Source organism: Salvelinus fontinalis, chromosome 7, assembly GCF_029448725.1.
Source record: "Salvelinus fontinalis isolate EN_2023a chromosome 7, ASM2944872v1, whole genome shotgun sequence".
NCBI classification, from domain to species: domain Eukaryota; kingdom Metazoa; phylum Chordata; class Actinopteri; order Salmoniformes; family Salmonidae; genus Salvelinus; species Salvelinus fontinalis.
The window spans coordinates 19037123-19061811 of record NC_074671.1 but is presented as its reverse complement, the minus strand read 5'-3'; the positions used below and the strand labels follow the sequence as shown (position 1 = coordinate 19061811).

At 43.2% G+C, this 24689-nt stretch overlaps 1 protein-coding gene across 2 annotated transcripts in view; it reads left to right on the top strand.

The window, feature by feature from the left end:
- LOC129859158 (dipeptidyl aminopeptidase-like protein 6) overlaps positions 1 to 24689 on the top strand; it is a 344660-nt gene that overhangs the window by 94115 nt on the left and 225856 nt on the right. The gene's annotated exons all lie outside the window — the stretch shown is intronic.

Below are 24689 nucleotides of genomic sequence, written 5' to 3'. Positions count from 1 at the left end.
CCAGAGTACATTCTTACAGGATCATCCACCACATTAAATGCTTTTCATACATTGGAGAGGTAGAATAAATGTGTTTCAGTCAGGAGAACTCTGACAATCGCTCTGTGGCTAAATGTCACCCCCCAGTGCTAAACCTCACCCTCTCTACCCCTCCCCGGTACTAAACCTCATCCTCTACCCCTCCCCGGTGCTAAACCTCACCCTCTCCCTCTCTACCCCTCTCCGGTGCTAAACCTCACCCTCTCCCTCTCTACCGCTCCACGGTGCTAAACCTCTCCCTCTCTACCGCTCCACGGTGCTAAACCTCTCCCTCTCTACCGCTCCACGGTGCTAAACCTCTCCCTCTCTACCGCTCCACGGTGCTAAACCTCTCCTTCTCTACCCCTCCCCGGTGCTAAACCTCACCCTCTACCCCTCCACGGTGCTAAACCTCACCCTCTACCCCTCCACGGTGCTAAACCTCACCCTCTACCCCTCCACGGTGCTAAACCTCACCCTCTCCCTCTCTACCCCTCCCCGGTGCTAAACCTCACCCTCTCCCTCTCTACCCCTCCCCGGTGCTAAACCTCACCCTCTCCCTCTCTACCCCTCCCCGGTGCTAAACCTCACCCTCTCCCTCTCTACTCCGCCCCGGTGCTAAACCTCTCCCTCTCTACCGCTCCCCGGTGCTAAACCTCACCCTCTCCCTCTCTACCCCTCCCCGGTGCTAAACCTCACCATCTCCCTCTCTACCCCGCACCGGTGCTAAACCTCACCCTCTCCCTCTCTACCCCGCACCGGTGCTAAACCTCACCCTCTACCCCTCCACGGTGCTAAAACTCACCCTCTCCCCCTCTACCCCTCCACGGTGCTAAACCTCACCCTCTACCCCTCCACGGTGCTAAACCTCACCCTCTACCCCTCTCCGGTGCTAAACCTCATCCTCTCCCTCTCTACCCCTCCCCGGTGCTAAACCTCACCCTCTCCCTCTCTACCCCTCCCCGGTGCTAAACCTCACCCTCTCCCTCTCTACCCCTCCCCGGTGCTAAACCTCACCCTCTCCCTCTCTACCCCTCCCCGGTGCTAAACCTCACCCTCTCCCTCTCTACCCCTCCCCGGTGCTAAACCTCACCCTCTCCCTCTCTACCCCTCCCTGGTGCTAAACCTCACCCTCTCCCTCTCTACCCCGCACCGGTGCTAAATCTCTCCCTCTCCCTCTACCCCTCCCCGGTGCTAAACCTCACCCTCTCCCTCTCTACCCCGCACCGGTGCTAAACCTTACCCTCTCCCTCTCTACCCCTCCCCGGTGCTAAACCTCACCCTCTCACTCTCCCTCTCTACCCCGCACCGGTGCTAAACCTTACCCTCTCCCTCTCTACCCCGCACCGGTGCTAAACCTCAACCTCTCCCTCTCTGCCCCGCCCCGGTGCTAAACCTCACCCTCTCCCTCTCTGCCCCGGCCCGGTGCTAAACTTCACCTTCTCCCTCTCTACTTCTCCCCGGTGCTAAACCTCACCCTCTCTACCCCTCTCCGGTGCTAAATCTACCCCTCTCCCGTGCTAAACCTCACCCTCTCCCTCTCTACCGCTCCCCGGTGCTAAACCTCACCCTCTACCCCTCCCCGGGGTCCAAACCTCATCCATGCTTAACTCTTTGTACCCAGATTATCTAAATATAATGATATTTAATCTGCCCATCCCATTCGCACTGCAGCGCCTCGTACAACACTATGTTAAGAGCATGAATGGACGATTTGAAAGAACCATCTCTTGGTTTACGTGGACATACCATGTTATCTGAAAGTAACTTGTCTCACTTGAGTCCTAAACTGCAAGGGACCTGAGCAAGCAAAGGGCCCACAAGCCTGGGACCCATGATCCCTTGATCCGTGCCTGCATTTAGATGATGTTGTGTATGCCGTTATCAATGACATGGTTTTGGTTGGCAAATTCACTTCGAAGATTTAATCTTTGAAAATTCTTGGCCCCAACCCAGCTGAGAAAATTGATATAATGTATGCAACAGCATGCTTTTGATCAGTAGGTGAATTGCAGATTCAACAACCACAGAAAATGATTCAAAAGAAACTAGTTGACAGAATAGAAACCAGTTGAGTGTTCTGTTGTCTACTTCAGCAGTGGCTGGCCATATTCCAGGTTACATTTTTGCTCTAATCATTGATAATCTACCTTTGCAACAAAACAGCTAGTCACAAAAATATTGATATTGAACATGAACTTGCATTTCAATTAATGCGCAAATGTCAATGGTCCTGTTACCATGCAGCCAGTAAATTAACCAACACACGGTGGAGAACGACTCGGTTCAGCCCCTGTATTCTAAATTCAATGCTAAATTGCCCAAAATGTGTTTGCTGAAAGGATTTGTAGTACAGAAGGCGTGCTCCATCCCACGGGAAACGTATCAGCATTTTTGTGGTGTAGCTCCTAGCATAAATTACTGCGGCCCTTAGCCACCACTCACCAGCCTTGCTATGGCTCTCTTGTGAAATTCAGCCGAAGATAATGGCATCTAGACAGATTTGTCATTGACATTTTACATGGCTCTCCCTCGCACAAATGAATACAAATGAATTCGGCTGCCTTTAGATGCTAGTATTTTTCTCCTGATGACTGGTAGCTAAGGAATTTGTAGTTTTGGCTTTGGCTGTCCCTTATCACCAGTGCTGTATGCCTTTCTGTTGGTTCTGCGTATTCATTGTGTGAAATATAGTTGTGTTTCCACCCAGGAGTATTGCTCTACTTTGTGTAATACTTACATATAGAGGGAGTTGTGGCTCTGCTGTGAAATTACTTGGTGAAAGAACGTGAAACCAAATGGGTGTTATTATCAAAATATAAGGTATCCAAACACAGCATTGAAAACAGACGTTTCACTGTTACATGACACTGTGAAAAATGAAAAATATCAATGACATCACCAGGGTCACAAGCATTTCACGGTAAGGTTGTATTTGTATGTTGTATTCGGCGCATGTGACAAATAAAATTTGATTTGAAAATGTCTGCAAATGAAACACATTACCCCAACTGTTCTGTTTAAATTAAATATACAGAGAAGAACTAGAAAAGCTCTCAAGGGAAATAGTTTATTAGGGGCTTAGACACAGGAACAAATTAGTGTAAAACTCTTTATGGCTTTACAAAGTTCTGTGTAGCTGGCCAGGATCAAGAGCAGAGCTGTTGTTAGGTAAGGCCTTAGCAGTGCTATGGGCTGGTTAGTGTGTCTGCTGTAAACTGTAGTTATTGTTAACCCCGTTCACTTCTACCCTGAGTATGCACCTGACAGAAATGGAATTTTCACCAAGGACCAAGATGTCTGTCTCAATATCCCCACAGTACCTAGGTTGTGTGAGTACAGAGGAAGAGGAGAGGAGGGAGGTAAGGGACCGCTAGCTATTCCCCCATCGTGGCTCAGTAAACTGGGGGGATATGAAGGCCTGGAGGATGCAATAATGAGTACAGGGAAACATTTGGTGGCCCTGTCTGCCTGGAGACAAGGGGATGGTTGAGTAGCACTAACAGCCTTCCTCCTTCTTACCCCTAGTTGTTCACCCATTCTTTTCCAACGTGTCTGTCTCTATTTGTTTGGGTTGTGACTGTCGTCGAGACCTCCTGCAATGTTCACAGCTACTATCTGGTATTCCCCACATCGCCCTACATCCCTAGGATTTTGGACTCGTTCAACCCACGTTTTGGCACAGCGCTTTTTGAATTTGAAGTCAGTACAACAGTTTTTTTTTTTGTTGTCATTCTGCCTGAGGTTTTGTCATCCTTTAATTACAATACTGTATGCACACATTCCTGATAAGACAGATGGATTTGTGCACTGGAGAGAAAATTGTCACCGGCAGAAGTATGCTCATCATTTGATAAAACAACATTGCAATTGCCCGTAACCCTTCTTCTGTATGTTACTGATTCAGGTTAATTATGTGAGCAACAGTACAGTAACACAGCCTGAAAAGCCAACACACAAGTTCTATCAACTGACAAAGCAAAAACAGGATTTTAGATTTTTTTGCAAATGTATTAAAAATAGAAAACTGAAATATCACATTTACATCAGTCTTCAGACTCTTTACTCAGTACTTTGTTGAAGCACCTTTGACAGCGATTACAGCCTTGGGTCTGCTTGGGTATGACGCTACAAGCTTGGCACACCTGTATTTGGGGAGTTTCTCCCATTTCTTCTCTGCAGATCCTATTGTTGGTTGTTGTAGTTGGCTGTGATTGGCTCCGGCTGGTTCACAATCGACCAGTGAAAAACCATGATTGAAAGGCAGACACTGTCAGGCTTTGCGGTATGCAAAAGTCTAAACGGGATCCTTGGGACTTCCAAACTCTGACTTCGCCCCATTGAAGTTGAAATGTAAAACGGTTAAGGTAAGGGGTATGGTTAAGGTTAGGGTTTATGGTATGGACAACTCAAGGATTCTGGATAGCACTAACCTTTTTGGCATGAAGGTCATGACCCATAATGATGAGACATGAGTCATAACTCTACCTTGAATTGTTTTTCCAAGAAAGTCATTTGTAGGCTTTTCCAATAAATAATAATCTTTCTGGTGAAGTGATATGTGCTCCATTTAACTACAGCTGGATGTGCTTGACCATGAAGACAACCCTGTTGTCTGTATTTTGTCCCCAAATGTTGTCTATCATTAGCATCCCTAGCATATGTGTAAATGTAATAGTCATATGCTGCTGTGCAAAATATAGCCTTCACAGATGTACATGTACAGTACCTTCAGAAAGTATTCACACCCCTTGACTTTTTCCACATTTTGTTGTGTCACATCCTTAATTTTAAAATGGGTTAAATTTAGATTTTTTTTGTCAATGGTGTGCACACAATATCCCATAATGCCATTGTTTTTCAAAATTTGTACAAATGGATTAAAAATGAAAAACTGAAATGTCTTGAGTTAAAAATAATTCTACCCCTTTTGTTATGGCAAGCATAAATAAGTTTAGGAGGAAAAATGTGCTTAACAAGTCACATAATACACTACATGAGTATGTGGACACCTGCTCGTCGAACATCTCATTCCAAAATCATGGGCATTAACATGGAGTTGGTTCCCCACTTTCCTGCTATAACCTGATGAGGACAGGGGGTGCTGTTTTCACTTTTGGGGAAAAACGTCTCCAATTTAAACGGCCTCGTACTCAATTCTTGCTCGTACAATATGCATATTATTATTACTATTGGATAGAAAACACTCTCTAGTTTCTAAAACTGTTTGAATTTTGTCTGTGTGTAAAACAGAACTCATTTGGCAGCACACTTTGTGACCAGGAAGTGGAATGTCTGAAATCTATGTTCTGTTCAAGTGACTGCCTATAAATGGGCATGATAGGTATGGCTATACTTGCACGTCATACACCTTCACCCGGATGTCAAGAGGAAGTGAGAGGAAAAATGAGTTGATTATCTCTGTCTGACGTTGAATAAGCCTTCTTGGAACAACGTGTCCCCCATTTTCTGTTTTCTGCAAGGCGCGTGTTGGGACCTGTTATTGCCTACTGGAAAGCAGTCGTTATGGGCGAATATGATATCCGGCTTTGATTTTATTTGATACATGTTACAATATCATCCTAAAGTATGTTTTTTCAATATAGTTTCATTAGATTATTGAAATTTATTCGGGACGTTAGTTGTGTTGCGTTGTTTGACTTTGTTGATGTTGGAGAGCTTAGCGCCGCATGGCCAGTGGGCTTGCTAATTCAAGAGGGAAAAAGAACGTTCTGAATCGAAAAAAAAAGACGCTTCTGGACAAAGGACCAAAGGTACAACATTCTGATAGAAGATCAGCAAAAGTAGGAACCATTTTGTGATGCTATTTCATATATCTGTCGAACTGTGTACTAGTAGCTTTGCGCTCATGTTTTGGTTATTCCCTTACCATAACTAAGTCTTATGTCGTAATGAAGATATTTTTATAATTCTAACACTGCGATTGCATTAAGAACTAATGGATCTATCGTTTCCTATACAACATGTATTTTTTTGTAATGTTTATGAATAGCTATTTGGTCAGAATAGGTGAGAGTCTAATAGAAATATCCGCACATTCTGGGGAAAAGATGCTACGTTAGCACGTTATGCTACGTTATGCTACGTTGTATAACCACGGATTTCAGCTCTAAATATGCACATTTTCGAACAAAACATGAGTGTATGTATAACCTGATGTTATAGGACTGTCATCTGAGGAAGGTTTATGAAGGTTAGTGAAATGTAATATCTTTTGCTGGTTTATTCGCTAACGCTAACGTGCCTATTGCTATCGCTAACGTGCCTTGATGAATGAATGCGGTAGGCTATTGTAGTAAGCTAATATAATGCTATATTATGTTTTCGCTGTAAGACACTTACAAAATCGGAAATATTGTCTGTATTCACAAGATCTTTGTCTTTCATTTGCTATACACCATGTATTTTTCAGAAATGTTTTATGATGAGTATTTCGGTATGTCACGTTGGTGTCTGTAATTATTCTGGCTGCTTTCGGTGCAATTTCTGATTGTAGCCGCAATGTAAACTATGATTTATACCTGAAATATGCACATTTTTCGAACAAAACATAGATTTATTGTATAACATGTTATAAGTCTCATCTGATGAAGTTGTTTCTTTGGTTTGTTCTAGGTTAGTTTGGTTGATTTTGTGCATGCTACCTGTGCTGTGAAAAATGTCTGTGCTTTTTTCTATTTGTTGGTGAGCTAACATAAATATATATTGTGTTTTCCCTGTAAAACATTAAAAAAATGGGACATGTTGGCTGGATTCACACGATGTGTATCTTTCATTAGCTGTATTGGACTTGTTAATGTGTGAAAGTTAAATATTTCTAAAAAATATTTTTTGAATTTCGCGCTCTGCCTTTTCAGTGGAATGTGGGAGGAGTTCCGCTAGCGGAACCCCGGGGCTAGACAGGCTATAACAGCCTCCACTCTTCTGGGAAGGCTTGCCACTAGATGTTAGAACATTGCTGCGGGGACTTGCTTCTATTCAGCCACAAGCATTCGTGATGTTGGGCGATTAGGCCTGGCTCGCAGTCGGCGTTCCAATTCATCCCAAAGGTGTTCGATGGCGTTGAGGTCAAGGCTCTGTGCAGGCCATTCAAGTTCTTCCACACTGATCTCAACAAACCTTTTCTGAATGGACCTTGCTTTGTGCACGGGGGCATTATCATGCTGAAACAGGAAAGGGCCTTCCCAAAACTGTTGCCACAAAGTTGGAAACACAGAATCGTCTAGAATGTCATTGTATGCTGTAGCATTAAGATTTCCTTTCACTGGAACTAAGGGGCCTATCCCGAACCATAAAAAAACAATCCCAGACCATTATTCCTCCTCCACCAAACTTTACAGTTGGCACTGTGCATTCAGGCAGGTAGCGTTCTCCTGGCATGTGGACAGGGGACAGACAAGTTAGACAGGCATGTGGACAGGAGACAGACAAGTTTTACGCACTACGTGCTTCAGCACTCGACGGTCCCGTTCTGTGAGCTTGTTTGGCCTACCACTTCGCGGCTGAGCCGTTGTTGCTCCTATATGTTTCCATTTCACAATAACAGCACTTACAGTTGACCGGGGCTGCTCTAGCAGGGCAGACATTTGATGAACTGACTTGTTGGAAAGGCGGCATCCTATGACGGTGCCACGTTGAAAGTCACTCAGCTCTTCAGTGAGGCCATTCTACCGCCAATGTTTGTCTATGGAGATTGCATTGCTATCTGCTTGATTTTACACATCTCTCAGCAACGAGTGTGGCTAAAATAGACGAATCCACTAATTTGAAGGGGTGTCCACATTCTCTTGTATATATAGTGTTAGTTGCATGGACTCACTCTGTGTGCAATCATAGTGTTTAACATAATTTGTTTTAATGACTACCTACTTTCTGTACCCCACACATACAATTATCTTTAAGTTCCCTCAGTCGAGCAGTGAATTTCAAACACAGATTCAACCACAAAGACCAGGGAAGATTTCCAATGCCTCGCAAAGAAGAGAACCTATTGCTAGATGGGTAAAAAGAAAAAAAGCATATATTGGATATCCCTTTGAGCATGATGAAGTTATTACTTACACTGGCTGGTGTATCAAATCCAATACAACACAACTGAGTACCATGCTCCATATTTTCAAGCACAGTAGTGGCTGCATCATGTTCTGGGTATGCTTGTAATCATTAAGAACTGACTGCTGAGTTTTTTTCAGGATAAAAAAAAAGGAATGGGGTAGGCACCGGCAATATCTTAGTGGAAACCTGGTTGTCTGCTTTCCACCAGACACTGGGAGATGAATTCACCTTTTTGCAGGACAATAACCTAAAACACAAGGACAAATTTACACTGGAGTTGCTTACCAAGAGGACAGGAATGTTCCCGAGTGTCCGAGTTACAGTTTTGAATTAAGTCTGCTTGAAAATTTATGGCAAGACATGAAAATGGTTGTCTAACAATGATCAACAACCAATTTGACAGAATTTGAAGAATTTTGAAAATAATAATGGGCAAATATTGTACAATGCAGGTTTATAAAGCTCTTAGAGACTTACACAGAAAGACTCACAGCTGCCAAAGGTGATTCTAACATGTATTGACTCAGGCGTGTGAATAGTTATGTGTTGAGGGAATTAAATAATTCCTCTATGTACTCATTAATTAAAAATCAATCTGTCTATTTCTAAGAATTTGTAAAATACTTATTAACATAAAATAGACAAGATACAGTCTTATTAAAATGAGATAATAGTATTTATTCTCGGAGCACACTCCCATTTAACCATAAACAACAGTTTATATACAAGATATGACGTCATTGGTTTACAGAATAAATCTCCTCCTCTTGACCAATATAAAACAGGTTCAAAAGTTCATTCCAACTCCCCAGCGCACACACATGACAGACAATATCATTTATTCTCCTGAAGGCTCACTATAATTTATTACCACTTTAGCAGAAGACTCAAGATAATGGAAGACCAAAGAAGTTACTCACTGCCTTATCAAAACATCTCAGGGCTAAGTTGGGTCAGTTCAACCATAGTTTAATGACCCTTTTTGCTTAATTTATAACCCACAGCACAAATATATTTCACTAGGCGTACAGAATTCAATTAGTTATAGTTTTATCTAAATCTAGAAATTGTTTTAGTTATTATTAACAAAATTCCTAACATTATGTCAATTAGATATTTCTGTATTTCATTTTCAATACATTTGGAAACATTTAAAAAAATATATGTTTTCACTTTGTCATTATGGTGTATAGTGTGTAGATGGGTGAGAAACAATCTATTTAATACATTTTGATTCAGGCTGTAGCACAACTACATGTGGAATAAGTCAAGGTGTATGAATACTTTCTGAAGGCACTGTATTTCTCAAGTCCATGATGGAGAATTATTGATATACAATGCCAAATTGAATTCGATGACCTCAATCATGGTCTTGGGAAATCCTAGTTAATAACTTGACATTCAGCATGCGACTCTATGCTATTTAGATAAGTGATGGGCCTTCTGTGAACACACACATGGTTTTCAGGTCAAATTGCTTCTTTCAATAAACTACCCAAGTGGGGATGATTCGTTGAGCAATAGGTTGAAATAAAAACCCAGCGTACGCAATGGTGACCTGAGTACCTTAATCAGGAGATGCCTCTGTGGAAGCCTGGAGAAGTGTTGTCCTTCCGTCATTTACCTTTTGTGTCGGTACGACAGGTCTTTACATTATTCAACACGCAGCACATGCTCCCCCCATCTGTCACCATATTAGCCCAGGCCGCTCCTCTCCCCATATCTCCTGATTGGTTGGCAGTGCCATCAATCATTCCTGGGTGAATTAGTCTTGCCATTCATATCAATGGTGAGGCTGTGGAACGCCCCTGACCTTCACCCTGCCCTCTTCTGTTTAAACAGAGCTTTACAGAAGGCACAGAGAAGAATTCAGCCAACTTAATGAGTGCTGTAACGTTCTCGAAACCATTTACTCCCTCACCTCCCTCCCTCCTTTGCCCTCCCTCCTTGCTTCTCAGCATGACATAAAATTAAGTATGTGCTTTCAGAGAAGGATTTTTTTCTCATTTCACTTTGGCTCTTGACAAGCTGGGGAAATTGGACAGAGGTGTCGTGGTCAAGCTTAGTGTTTTGGTTAATATGGCCTTTTAGCTGAATGATTGGTACTCTGCAGGAAGTCTGTTTTTAAAAGGTGCATGCACTATCATTGTCATGACATGATGTACAGTTATATAACTGCCTGTGAATTCATAGTTCTGTGAAATGTTTTCATGTTTTGTTTAAAATATGCATAAAGGATATGTAAGACAATCCTATTGGGTTTCACTTGTTATCAAGGATTCTTCCTTCATGAAAATGTGCTATTGATTCACAACAGTATGAAAGTGTCCTATAGACAGAGACTAATGTATATATAATGAGGGACTTTCTGTGAGGAGTCACTGTGTCTTCTCATAGATAACAGGTTTTCCTTCCTAGGGCATCACACTTCGACAGCTTGTTTCAAATGTAGTCACTCATCATGTTCTCCAGCCTCTTTGGTAATTGAGATGAGATACCAGAGAGATTCAACTTGGATCCAAGTCAAAACTTTCATTTCTTATTCACGAGACGTGAATGCAGTTTTAGTCCTCCCTCGTCTCCCCTACCTACCCCTCTCTCTTCTTTCCCCCCTGTGAGTGTGCTTTCTGTACGGGCAGGGCATAGTATTCTGAGGGTCCTATTAATAACAATTTCAATAAAATATAACAGCAGTGACTCTTTCAGACAAGTTTTATTATGAGGAATTGAGCAATTTGGCATGAAAACCATGTGGGTGTTCATAGAAGGCACATCACTTATCTAAATAGTCACATGTTGAATTTCAAGTTATTAACTAAGGCTGTAATACAAATTCAATTCGGAGGCCCAATTAAATTAGAGAAATGTTGAATTGCTTGCTAATCCAAAAAATGGAAAGCGATTGTAAAATGGATTTGTATTTTGTCATAATAATTTTTCATAGCGATGGCTTAATGTTTCACTTCCTGTATTTTGACAAATGTTTTTTTATAAAAGACCACCGTTCAAGTATGGCTGTATTGTTCCATTCCACCTTTTTGAATCACACACACACACACACACACACACACACACACACACACACACACACACACACACACACACACACACACACACACACACACACACACACACACACACACACACACACACACTTTCTATCTTTTATTATACAATTTATTTTTAGGAGGTAGATCAGCATTAATATTGCAGATAAATTGTTGCTTCTATCAATGTAATTATCTGCATAATTTCCAATCGCCCATATATTTTTTGGCCATACAGTGCCTTTGGAAAGTATTCAGACCCCTTGACTTTTTCCACATTTTGGTAGGCCTATTGTTCCCGAATCAATCTACACACAATACCCCATAATGACAAAGCAAAAGCAGGATTTTAGATTTTTTTGCTAATTAAAATATCACATTTACATAAGTATTCAGACCCTTTACTCTTTTTTGCACCTTTGACAGTGATTACAGCCTTGAGTCTTCTTGGGTATGACGCTACAAGCTTGGCACACCTGTATTTGGGGAGTTTCTTCCATTGCTTCTCTGCAGATCCTCTCAAGCACTGTCAGGTTGGATGGGGAGCGTCCCTTCACAGCTATTATCAGGTCTCTCCAGAGATGTTCGATTAGGTTCAAATCCGGGCTCTGGCTAGGCTACTCAAGGACATGCAGAAACTTATTCCCCGAAGCCATTCCTGTGTTGTCTTGACTGTCCTGTTGGAATGTGAACCTTCACCCAGTCTGACGTCCTGAGTGCTCTGGAGCAGGTTTTCATCAAGAATCTCTCTGTACTTTGTTCCGTTCATCTTTCCCTCGATCCTGGCTAGTCTCCCAGTCCCTGTCGTTGAAAAACATACCCACAGCATGATGGCATTAGGTCAAAGAGTTCAATCTTGGTTTCATCAGACCAGAGAATCTTGTTTCTCATGGTCTGAGAGTCTTTGGGTGCCTTTTGGCAAACTCCAAGCGGGCTGTCGTGCCTTTTATTGAGGAGTGGCTTTCATCTGGCCACTCTACCATACAGACCTGATTGGTGGAGTGCTGCAGAGATGGTTGTCCTTCTGGAACGTTCTCCCATCTCCACAGAGGAACTCTGGAGCTTTGTCAGTGTGACCATCGGGTTCTCTAGGAAGAGTCTTGGTGGTTCTAAACTTCTTCCATTTAAGAATGATTGAGGCCATTGTGTTCTTGGGAAACTTCAATGCTGCAGAAATGTGTTGGTACCCTTCCCCAGGTGTGACAGGTGTGACAGGAGAATTCCTTCGACCTCATTGTTTTTGCTCTGACATGCACTGTCAAATGTGGGATCTTATATTGACAAGGGTGTACCTTTCCAAATCATGTCCAATCAATTGAATTGAACACAGGTGGACTACAAGTTGGGTCTCTGACCGTGTTTATCTTTCTACCTTTGCTGCATATAGGCTGCTTACAGTACAGTACAGTCTATCACTCCAGTGTTAATCTGCTAAATTGTAATTACTTTGCTACTATGGCCTATTTATTGCCATACCTCCTCATGCCATTTGCACACACTGTATATAGACTTTTTAAAATTTATATTGTGTTATTGACTGTACGCTTGTTTATTCCATGTGTAACTCTGTGTTGTTTCTGTCGCACTGCTTTGCTTTATCTTGGCCAGGTCGCAGTTGTAAATGAGAACTTGTTCTCAACTAGCTTACCTAATTAAATAAAGGTGAAATATATATGTTTGTTTTTTAAACAGTAGGCCTATAAAACAGATAAGGACTTCTCCTTCGTGTGTGGGTCTCTCAGGTGGGTGTCTAGGATATAGGGTAGGGGACCGTTCCATCATGATAGGACAATAAATAAATCAACTATATTTGTAATTTATTTTAAATTGTATATCCCATTGTATACCACAAAATTCAAAACTCTATCTGTGACAACTCCTGCTCGCAGACACACATTGGCTCTGGCTTTTGCAACAATTTTCCGTTTTCACTCAACTCATCACACTTTTACAAACACACAACTCATTTTCCATCACAACCACACTCCCCCCATATATACACTGGTAGTTTCTTCTATGTCCTCTGTTTGCTATGTTTTTATCTCTACCATGTTCATTCCTGCCTTATTTCGGGCTTTTTCCCTTATCTTTGAAGATGTATTATATCATTAATTGCCCTTTCTTCTAATGCTGTCTTTTATCTATTTATAAATACTATAAATAGAAAGTCGAATACAAATTATTTTACAACATTCCTTATCTTGAATGGTATAGTGTAGTTGTAGTTTATTTCTTCATCAATTGTTATATTTAATTATTTTCCTGTTTTTTTATTTCAATCCCTACCATGGATAGTGTTGGGTGTTCCATTATTTGACCCTTCTATGGGGACTTTGTGTTATTTAGAATAGCAATGGAGCAGTCTTGATGTCTCTGAGATATTATTACTGTAATCCATAATATAGTCCATAAAATTATTAAATAAAAAAACATTTTGTCATGCCACACTCATGTGCAGTATGCTCTGGTTAGGCCTAAAATGAGCCACGGTGTGACCCATCAGAAGAGCCATGGTGTGTCCTTGGCATCTCTATATAGCGGCCGATCGATGTACAGTTTATCAACCACCATAGTGACAAGTCTTTTTTGTTATTGTTTAGTTTATTAATTCAACCATAAAATCCTGATCAGCTTATTCTGGGCTATCTGGTGCTTTCCCTTCATAAGCTTTGATAAGCCCCCAACCAGGAAGTACTTGTGTAGTCAAAATAGCATTGAATGGGGTCAGTGGCTAGTACTCTCATGGAGCCCTTATCAAGCAGCTTGGACTTTCTAGCCAAAAACGTAGTCCTGCCATTAACATTCCCTAGCACTTTCGTGGCCATGGTCACACATCCCAAGCTTCATCAAGGATGCATCCCAGGTAGCTAACAGAGGTTTTAGAAGTTAGCACATCACCCCCTAACTCCACTAATTTCAGAGGACCTACACAATTTAGGTCTGGACACAAAAATAATTGCCTCAGATTTACCTAAATGCAGAGATAGCTTATTATCTCCAAGCCATTTGTTAATGTTAGTCAGCTCTGTGCTAAGTATGCTCTCCAACATAGTTTTACTTTTGTGAGACACCAGAAGTCATGTAGAGTCATCTGCATAAAGGAAAAGATGGCAAGAACAAGCATATTTCATATAGTTTATATACAGTAAGAACAGTGGAGACCCAAGCATGCTCCCCTGCGGAACGCCACAATTCATGGGTTTTTCCTGAGACAGTGAACCATTAACCTCTAATACTTGCTCCTTACCTGACAAATAGGGCTTTACCGATCCTAAAGGGATATTGCTTAACCCCAGTGACTCCAGTTTGGAGATTAGGAGCCAGTAGGAGATTAGGAGCTAATTCCCAGGGTCAGACTTTATCCCCTTCTTATACAGAGGTATAACTTTAGCGTGTATCATGTCCCTGGGAAAGATGCCTTGTTCAAGAGAGAGATTAACAATATGCGTAATACAAGGGGCAATTTGCTCAGCAGAATCTCTAAGAAACTTTGCAGGAATATTATCCAGGCCTGTGGCGTTGGAGCATTTAAGCTCTGCTAGCATACTGGCTAGTTTGGCTGTTGCTACCTTTGCAAAAGTAAGAGTTTGGCTGAACCCCTAATTTGGCATAATACTTATTGACTTGGTCGCTTCCATACAAACAAGACCTGGTGGGCAGCTTGCTGGCAACAGAAGTAAAAAATGTTTTTGAATTCATTGGCAACCTCTGCTTTTTTACTTACCATCTCCCCCCTGATGTTCAGTCCAATAGTGTTTAGTTTGTTTTTGGTAGTACTACTACAGACTAGTTCCTTAAATTATTTCCAATGCTTTTTAGGGTCATTTTTGTTCTCAATTATTTTATCAGCAAAGTAACCACTCTTAGCTTCATCCATCCTGTTCTTTGCTTCATTTCTGTTATATAGGACAAAATCAGGCTGCTCTTGAGAGTTCTTACATTTATCAAAGGCCTTATTCTTTGCTAAGATATATTCTAGAATCTCATGATTAAACCTAGGGCTAGATCTCTGCATTACCTTGACCCGTCTAATGGGAGCCATCACATTCACTACATCAAGGAATCTACATTTAAAGACTTCCCAGGCACTGTCTACCCCTACACTATCCAGCACAGGTGACCAGTCAATTTTACCCACTTGCTCCCTAAACATTTCAACACAGTATTTTTTGAGTCCTCTGATTCGAACATTTTTGTGACACTTAAATATATATTTAAAAACCCTCCTTGTGCAAACTGTAATAAAATTATCACTGATTCAGTAGACTATTACTCCACTCTGCAAAATTTTGGGTATATCAGACACCAATATTAAGTCAATTGTACTCTGCGCTGTTTCACATACCATGGTGGGATATTTTATAATTTGGGTCAGAGCAAGTGATCTACGTAAGTCCATAAATACACTGTGTGTTGGGCTATCCTTTTTGCAGGCATCAGTATTGAAATCCCCTAACCAAAATTATTTCCTTCACCGGGGAATCATTACAGTTTTGTTGTCAACTCATTTGTCTGTATTTTTCAGAATTCTTTGTTCAACTGGTTGTAAATTCCATAGTTTGTGCCTTTTGAGCTCTCTTCCTTTTCTTTGAACCATGATTTTCCATGAAGTGCTCAGAACAAGCTATTATGGGGCGCGAGCCATGATGCGATGTGCCTCCCATTCTATGTACTCACGAAAATGTAATTATTTGTACTTGGTCTTGTGAAATGTTCAGTTTAGTATATATAAACTCAGGGTTTCTACTCTGAAAAAAAATATAAACATGTAAAGTGTTGGTCCCACGTTTCATACGCACAAAAAGCTTATTTCTCTCAAAGTTTGTGCACAAATTTGTTCACATCCCTGATAGATAGAATTTCTCCTTTGCCAAGATAATCCAGCTACCTGACAGGTGTGGAATATCAATAATCTAATTAAACAGCAGGATCATTACACATGTGTACCTTGTGCTGGGGACAATAAAAGGCCACTCTAAAATGTGCAGTTTTGTTACACAACACAATGCCACAGATGTCTCAAGTTTTGAGGGAACGTGCAATTGGCATGTTGACTTCAGGAATGTCCACCAGAGCTGTTGCCAGATCATTTAACCTTTCTGGGAATGGGGGCAGTATTGAGTAGTTTGGATGAATAAGGTGCCCTATGTAAACTGCCTGTTACTCAGGCCCAGAAGCTAGGATATGCATATGCATGGTAGTATTGGATAGAAAACACGCTAAAGTTTCCAAAACTGTTAAAATAATGTCTGTGAGTATAACAGAACTGATATGGCAGGTGAAAACCTGAGGACAATCCATCCAGGAAATGCTATTATTTTGAAATGGCTGTTTTTCCATTGAAAGCCTATCCACCATACAAAGACTTATGACCCAGTTCACAATCCCTATGGCTTCCACTACATGTGGCCAGTCTTTAGGCTTTGTTTCAGGCTTTTACTCTAAAAAATGAGGTAGAAACACCACTTTCAATGAGTGGACAGTGGACATTTCCAGAGATGTTTGCTGCGTGTGACCGGGAGCACGCATTCTGGTTTTTCCTTTTCTATTGACGGAGATATTGTCCGGTTGAAATACTATCGATTTAGTTTTGACAAACACAACCTGAGGATTGATTATAATCATTGTTTGACATGTTTCTACTAACTTTTATGGTACTTTTTGGATTTTTCGTCTTCCTGCTGTGACCGCACGTGCTTTGTGCCAATGGATTGCTTAACAAAACGCACCAACAAAACAGAGGTTTTTGGACATAAAGAGGGACTTTATCGAACAAAACAAACATTTATTGTGTAACATGGAGTCTTGTGAGTGCAACCATATGAAGATCATCAAAGGTAAGTGATTCATTTTATCGCTATTTCTGACTTTTGTTACTCCTACTTGGCTGGTTACTGTTTGTAATGTTTTGTGTGCTTGGCGCTGTCCTCAGATAATCGCATGGCATGCTTTCGCCGTAAAGCATTTTTGAAATCTGACACTGTAGTTGGATTAACAAGAAGTTTATCTTTAAGCCGATGTATAACACTTGTATGTTTTAGGAATTAATATTATGAGATTTCTGTTTGAATTTGGCGCTCTGCAATTTCACTAGCAGAACACCTATCCCTAATAGGTTTTAATAGTCATTTCTCGACCATAAGCCACCTCCAATGTTGTTTTAGAGAATTTGGCAGTACGTCCAACCGGTCTCACAACTGCACTGTACGTGTATGGCTTCGCGTAGGCGAGCGGTTTGCTGATGTCAATGTTGTGAACAGAGTGCCCCATGTTGGTGGTGGGGTGGGTATGGGCAGGTGTGAACTGTGGACAACAAACACGATTGCATTTTAATAATGGCAATTTGAATGCTGTAACGTTCCTGACCTGTTTTCTGTTGTTTTTGTATGTGTTTATGGTCAGGGCGTGTGTTTTGGGTGGGCAGTCTATGTTTTCTGTTTCTATGTTGGTTTTGGGTTGCCTGGTATGGCTCTTAATTAGAGGCAGGTGTTTTGAGTTTTCCTCTAATTGAGAGTCATATTTAGGTAGGGTGTTCTCACTGTTTGTTTGTGGGTGATTGTCTCATGTGTCGTCGATGTATGTACCATACGGGACTGTTTGGTTGTTCGTTCGTTTTGATGTAGTCTGTTCCTGTCCGTGAGTTTTACGTTTTAGTTATGTAAGTTCATGTTCAGGTTTTCGTCTACGTCGTTTTCTTGTTTTGTAATTTTGTAAAGGTTTTTGTTTTCGTGTGCCGTCGTGTCAAATAAAGAGATGGCATATTTCCCTAATGCTGCGTATTGGTCCACTGATCCTTCTCTCCTCTCCTCATCTGAGGAAGAGGAGGACAACAGCCCTTACAAATGCACAAAAATATCGTAACGAGATCCTGAGGCCCGTTGTGAGCCCCATTTTTTTTAAATATTTTTTTTTATGTATCTGTGACCAACAGATGCATATCTATTCCCAGTCATGTGAAATCCATAGATTAGGGCCTAATGAATTAATTTATTAAATTGACTGATTTCCTCATATGAACTGTAACTCAGTAAAATCAATGGAGTTGTTGCATGTTGAGTTTCTATTTTTGTTCAGCCGGCACTGTCTCTTTAAGGGCTCTGTTGTCACGGACAACATCATTTACTTTGATTTCCAGTTTGTCAACAGTGAGTGCCCTTTAGCGTTTTATTCTCTGCGCATATGTTATTGAAAGTGAGGGCGATATTGAGATCAGCAATGTTCTAAGTCATTTCATCCAAAACAGCCAGCTTTTGATTTATGGAGACCAGAACACTTTCGATCTTGATTTAATATGCTCATTAATAATGTCATAATTATATTCACTTATCCTAGCTGTCTATGGAGTGACAGTTCACGCTTCCGTGCCTTTTGCTTCAGAATTAACCCTGGTAGACAATATCTTGGAATTGCCTTCAGTGCCTCTTTAGGCCATGGGGTTTTTTCTCATTTTGTCTCCTCACCCCAGTCTCATAAACTATGGGAATTGGTGAGTCTGTGTTCAATAATGAAAAAAAGTGAACAGGGAGACCTATGAAGTGAGGGATTGTTAACAATCCCATAGTTAACATCTGAAACACTCAGCAGCCTCTGCTTTCAAACACACTCCTGCTCTTTCACTACCCCTCACTGTTCTGTTTGTGTTCAAATCCAGCCTTTTTCTTAAGCGATACATACTATTGACTGCACTGCTGAAGGGATGCTCAGTCCTTGGAATGGACCATTTAAATGCTCGATAAAGTTCTGGACGCTATCTTAAACTTTGTCAGAGCACTCAGTCATTTTCTAAATATGTTGCTCTGTAATTAAGAGATTCACTGGATTTATGGTAATCGACCGATCAAATTATATGTTGTTTGTCACATGCGTTGAATACAACAGGTGTAGTAGACCTTACAGTGAAATGCTTACTTACAAGCTCTTAACCAACAATGCTTTATGAAGTTAAATTATTTAAAAAATAAATGTTAAGTAAAAAATAGATAAGTAGAAAATAAAAGTAACAAATAATCAGTTGGAACGGAGTGAACGTTGAAGTGAGAACATTCAACATTTGCACAACACTTTTAATAGGCTAGTCAAGGTGGAGAACGATAAGGGGGATGTGTTTTCAGACACACAGTAGCTGATGATATGTGCTATATACATTAATGCTAACTCAACAAAATAAATAAAATAAAATGTTCAATTCAGTTGTTTTCAATAGATTTTTAACTAAGATTATGAATACTCATATTTCTCATTCACAGAGACCTGAGCTATTCTTAAATATTTAATTTTTCCAGGCAAGTGCCTTTTCCTGCCCCAGCTATTGGCTGTGTCAACTTCCCAACTCAGACCTCCCACAGAAAAATGCTGTGCTTGCACCTGTGTCAGGCTGCCAGATGGACCTGCTGAGATTGTGCTGCAGGATTTTCTCCAAATCTCTTTCAAAGATCCAAGGCCTTGGGCCTAATACCTAAATATCTATAATTGATTTACTTTATGGGCTTACTGAGATCTTGCTGTCCGATAATGCTGTGGTTCAATACATTGTTGATGAGCCACTTCCAAATGTAACTAAAACGTTTAAACTAAATTGGGATCCTTAATTTAAGAAAAATCCCTAACTGAAAAAACTATTTTAAAAAATGACATAGATGCAGAAAGTAAACAGCATAGTGGGTCAATTTCCGCAACAACTAAGACTGTTTAAACCGTGAGGCTCAATTTCTCTGTTTTGTTGCCCTGGCTACCACGCTGTAATCAGCGTGAAGTGAACTCGTGCACATGGGCAGATACTGTGTGACTGACTGACTGACTGTGAGAGCAAAGTGTTGCCTCTGCTCATCTCAATATCCTAGCCTATTCATTGATGATAGGTTCTGCTTTACTGAAGTTGCTAGTGCACAGTTATGACTCTGTCTGCCTGGTGGCCGAACCTGTCTATACTGTGCCCCACCTCTCTCACCCCGTCCCTCGCTAGCTCACTATGAAAGATGCAAGTTGGCCCAGCGCATAATTGGCCCAGCGTTGTCCGGGTTAGGGAGGGTTTGGCCGGCAGGGATATCCTTGTCTCATCGCGCACTAGCGACTGTGGCGGGCCGGGCGCAGTGCACGCTGACCAGGTCGCTAGTTGTACGGTGTTTCCTCTGACACATTGGTGCGCCTGGCTTCCGGGTTGGATGTGCATTGTGTCAAGAAGCAGTGCGGCTTGGTTGGGTTGTGTTTCTGTCACGATCGTGTGGCGGATTAACGGACCAAAATGCAGCTTTTGGAAAATAAGCCATCTTCTTTTATTATAACACGAAGATGAACACGACACAAAAACACTTTAACAAAACAAGAAAACAACAAAACGACCGTGAAGCTACAAACGTTGTGCACAAACATACAGGCTACTAACGTTCTTACATAGACAATTAACCACCACCAATGAGAGCCTATGGCTACCCTAAATAAGGCTCCCAATCAGAGACAACCGAAATCAGCTGTCTCTAATTGGGAACTCATTCAGGCAACCATAGACTCTCCTAGATAACTAACCAACATAGACAACGCTAGACATATACACTCAACACAAAACCATCTACTACACCCCATAACCCCTTTACCAAATAAACACCCAAAACCAACAAAACATAAACATTACCCATGTCACACCCTGACCTAACTAAAATAATAAAGAAAACAAAGAATAATAAGGCCAGGGCGTGACATAACCCCCCCCTTGAGGCGCGAACTCCGGGCGCACCATACACAGTCTAGGGGAGGGTCTGGGTGGGCTCCCCTCCACGGTGGCGGCTCCGGCTCTGGTCGTAGTCCCCACGTCACCACAGTACCTAACCACCTCCTAGGCTTCCTCCAAACGACCCCCCTCCACATTAACCCCATTGCATTAAGGGGGAGTTCCGGACTAAGGGACAGCTCCGGACTAAGGACCAGTACCAGGGTAAGGGGCAGTACCAGGGTCAGGGGCAGTACCAGGATAAGGGGCAGTACCAGGGTAAGGAGCAGCACCAGGGTAAGGGGCAGCACCAGGGTAAGGGGCAGCACCAGGGTAAGGGGCAGCTCCAGGGTAAGGGGCAGCTCCGGACTGAGGAATGGCAGCTCCGGACTGAGGGACTGCAGCTCCGGACTGAGGGACTGCAGCTCCGGACTGAGGGACGGCCCATGGCTGGCTGACAGATCTGGCTGCTCATGGCTGGCTAACTGATCTGGCTGCTCATGGCTGGCTGACGGATCTGGCTGCTCATGGCTGGCTGACGGATCTGGCTGCTCATGGCTGGCTGACGGATCTGGCTGCTCATGGCTAGCTGACGGATCTGGCTGCTCATGGCTAGCTGACGGATCTGGCTGCTCATGGCTAGCTGACGGATCTGGCTGCTCATGGCTAGCTGACGGATCTGGCTGCTCATGGCTAGCTGACGGATCTGGCTGCTCATGGCTAGCTGACGGATCTGGCTGCTCATGGCTAGCTGACGGATCTGGCTGCTCATGGCTAGCTGACGGATCTGGCTGCTCATGGCTAGCTGACGGATCTGGCTGCTCATGGCTAGCTGACGGATCTGGCTGCTCATGGCTAGCTGACGGATCTGGCTGCTCATGGCTAGCTGACTGATCTGGCTGCTCCTGTCTGGTTGGCGGCTCTGGCAGATCCTGTCTGGTTGGCGGCTCTGGCAGATCCTGTCTGGTTGGCGGCTCTGGCAGATCCTGTCTGGTTGGCGGCTCTGGCAGATCCTGTCTGGTTGGCGGCTCTGGCAGATCCTGTCTGACGGACGGCTCTAGCGGCTCCTGTCTGGCTGGCGGCTCTAGCGGCTCCTGTCTGGCGGACGGCTCAGTGGGCTCATGGCAGACGGGCGGCTTTGCAGGCTCATGGCAGACGGGCGGCTTTGCAGGCTCATTGCAGACGGATGGCTCAGATGGCGCTGGGGAGACGGATGGCTCAGATGGCGCTGGGGAGACGGATGGCTCAGATGGCGCTTGGCAGACGGGCAGTTCAGTCATTGCAGTGCAGACGGCAGACTCCTGCCGGCTGAGGCGCACTGTAGGCCTGGTGCGTGGTGCCGGGACTGGTGGCACCGGGCTGGGGACACGCATCTCAGGGCTAGTGCGGGGAGCAGCAACAGGACGCACAGGACTCTGGGGACACACAGGAGGCTTGGTGCGTGGTTTAGACACTGGTGGTAAAGGGCTGGAGACACGCACCATATAGCTAGTGCGTGGAGGAGGCACTGGTGGTACTGGATTTGGGCGGGGAGGTGGCGCCGGAAATACCGGACCGTGCAGGCGTACTGGCTCCCTTGAACGCCGAGCCTGCCCAACCTTACCTGGTTCTATGCTCCCCGTCGCCTGACCAGTGCGGGGAGGTGGAATAACCCGCACCGGCCTATGTAGGCGAACCGGGGACACCATGCGTAAGGCTGGTGCCATGTACGCCGGCCCGAGGAGACGCACTGGTGACCAGATGCGTTGGGCCGGCTTCATGACATACGTCTCAACGCTCAGTCTAGCCCGGCCGATACGTGGAGCTGAAATGTACCGAACCGGGCTATGCACGCGTACAGGAGACACCGTGCGCTCTACTGCGTAACACGGTGTCTGCCCGTACTCCCGCTCTCCACGGTAAGTACAGGGAGTAGGCGCAGGTTTCCTACCTGACTTCGCCACACTCCCTTTAAGGCCCCCCCCAAGAAATTTTTGGGGTGTACTCACGGGTTTCCAGCCTTGTCTCCGTGCTGCCTCCTCATATCGCCTCCTCTCGGCTTTCGCTGCCTCCAGCTCTTCACGAGGGAGGCGATATTCTCCAGGTTGATCCCAAGGTCCATCTCTTTCTAATTCGTCCTCCCAACTCCAGAGATCCTGTGTAGGTAGGTCCTGTTGCCGCCTTCCATGCCGCTTGGTCCTATGGTGGGTAATTCTGTCACGATCGTGTGGCGGATTAACGGACCAAAATGCAGCATTTGGAAAATAAGCCATCTTCTTTTATTATACCACGAAGATGAACAAGACACAAAAACACTTTAACAAAACAAGAAAACAACAAAACGACCGTGAAGCTACAAACGTTGTGCACAAACATACAGGCTACTAACGTTCTTACATAGACAATTACCCACCACCAATGAGAGCCTATGGCTACCCTAAATAAGGCTCCCAATCAGAGACAACCGAAATCAGCTGTCTCTAATTGGGAACTCATTCAGGCAACCATAGACTCTCCTAGATAACTAACCAACATAGACAACGCTAGACATATACACTCAACACAAAACCATCTACTACACCCCATAACCCCTTTACCAAATAAACACCCAAAACCAACAAAACATAAACATTACCCATGTCACACCCTGACCTAACTAAAATAATAAAGAAAACAAAGAATAATAAGGCCAGGGCGTGACAGTTTCGGAGGACGCATGGCTCTCGACCTTCGCTTCTCCCGAGTCCGTATGGGAGTTGCAGCGATGAGACAAAACAGTAACTACTACCAATTGGATACCACGAAATTGGGGAGAAAAAGGGGGTAAAAGAAAAAAAGAAAAATAGAAATGGGAGTCGACAGCGGGAGTCGACATGCAATGAGTCGAGGAATTAATTATTTTGGAGTCGACTCTCCACCACTACATCATCATCGTTAGCAGTTAGAAAAATGACAGAGAAAGGCAAGTGACACTAGCAAAGTCCTGTATGGCAATACTTTGAGAAGTTAAATGAGAAGGAAATGCAAACTTTGCGAGTTGGAATTGAGGTACAATAATGGTAGTACAGGTGCAATGCTTCACCATCTGAAAGGGATGCACCGTGAGACCCAACCCGTTGCTGGTAGCAGCACAGCTGCATTGTGAATTCACATGGAATTGTATGTATTTTACTTAATGGGGAAACCGATACAAAAATGTCTGTTTAAATGTTAAATAAGCCTCACATCCCTACTTGAAACCTTTCAGAATATATTTGGTGTTCTGTCATTTTTTTCTCTCCAGTTTTGTTCTTCAGATGTTATTTGCCACTGCTGAGATTACTTGTTACAGACACATGTGCTTCCCTCATTTTTGGGAAGAAACTCAATATTTTCCAAGTCCACCTTTTAGCCCCTCTCTCATCCCCACTCCTCCAAACCTCATGCCCCTTATTTAGTGGAAGCACCTGCGCTAAGGCAGCCAGGTTGCACTGATGTAAATTGTTTTTTATTTTTTATTTTGACACTTTGGCTCGCCACGCCGCAGCCTTAAATGCTACATAAATAAAACATCTCGTATTGCGCCAGGGACCTATCCTCGGAGGAGGCGGTGTCATTTACGAGGCGTGAAGCTGCGCGCATAAATATCACTGGAGTTTTATCACAGCCCACCACTGGGACTGATTGAATTGATCCATAGTTTGGCAGGTGGCAACATGCATGTAAATGGACACTCATGGAAACACACACTCACACAAATCAGTACCCTCCTGTTCAGTCAAATACACTGACTCTCCCTCTCTCTCTCACATTTTTAGTGAATCCCTCTCATTCCCCAAGTCACTGTGCACACATACATGCGAGCGTGCACACACACCCACACTTTA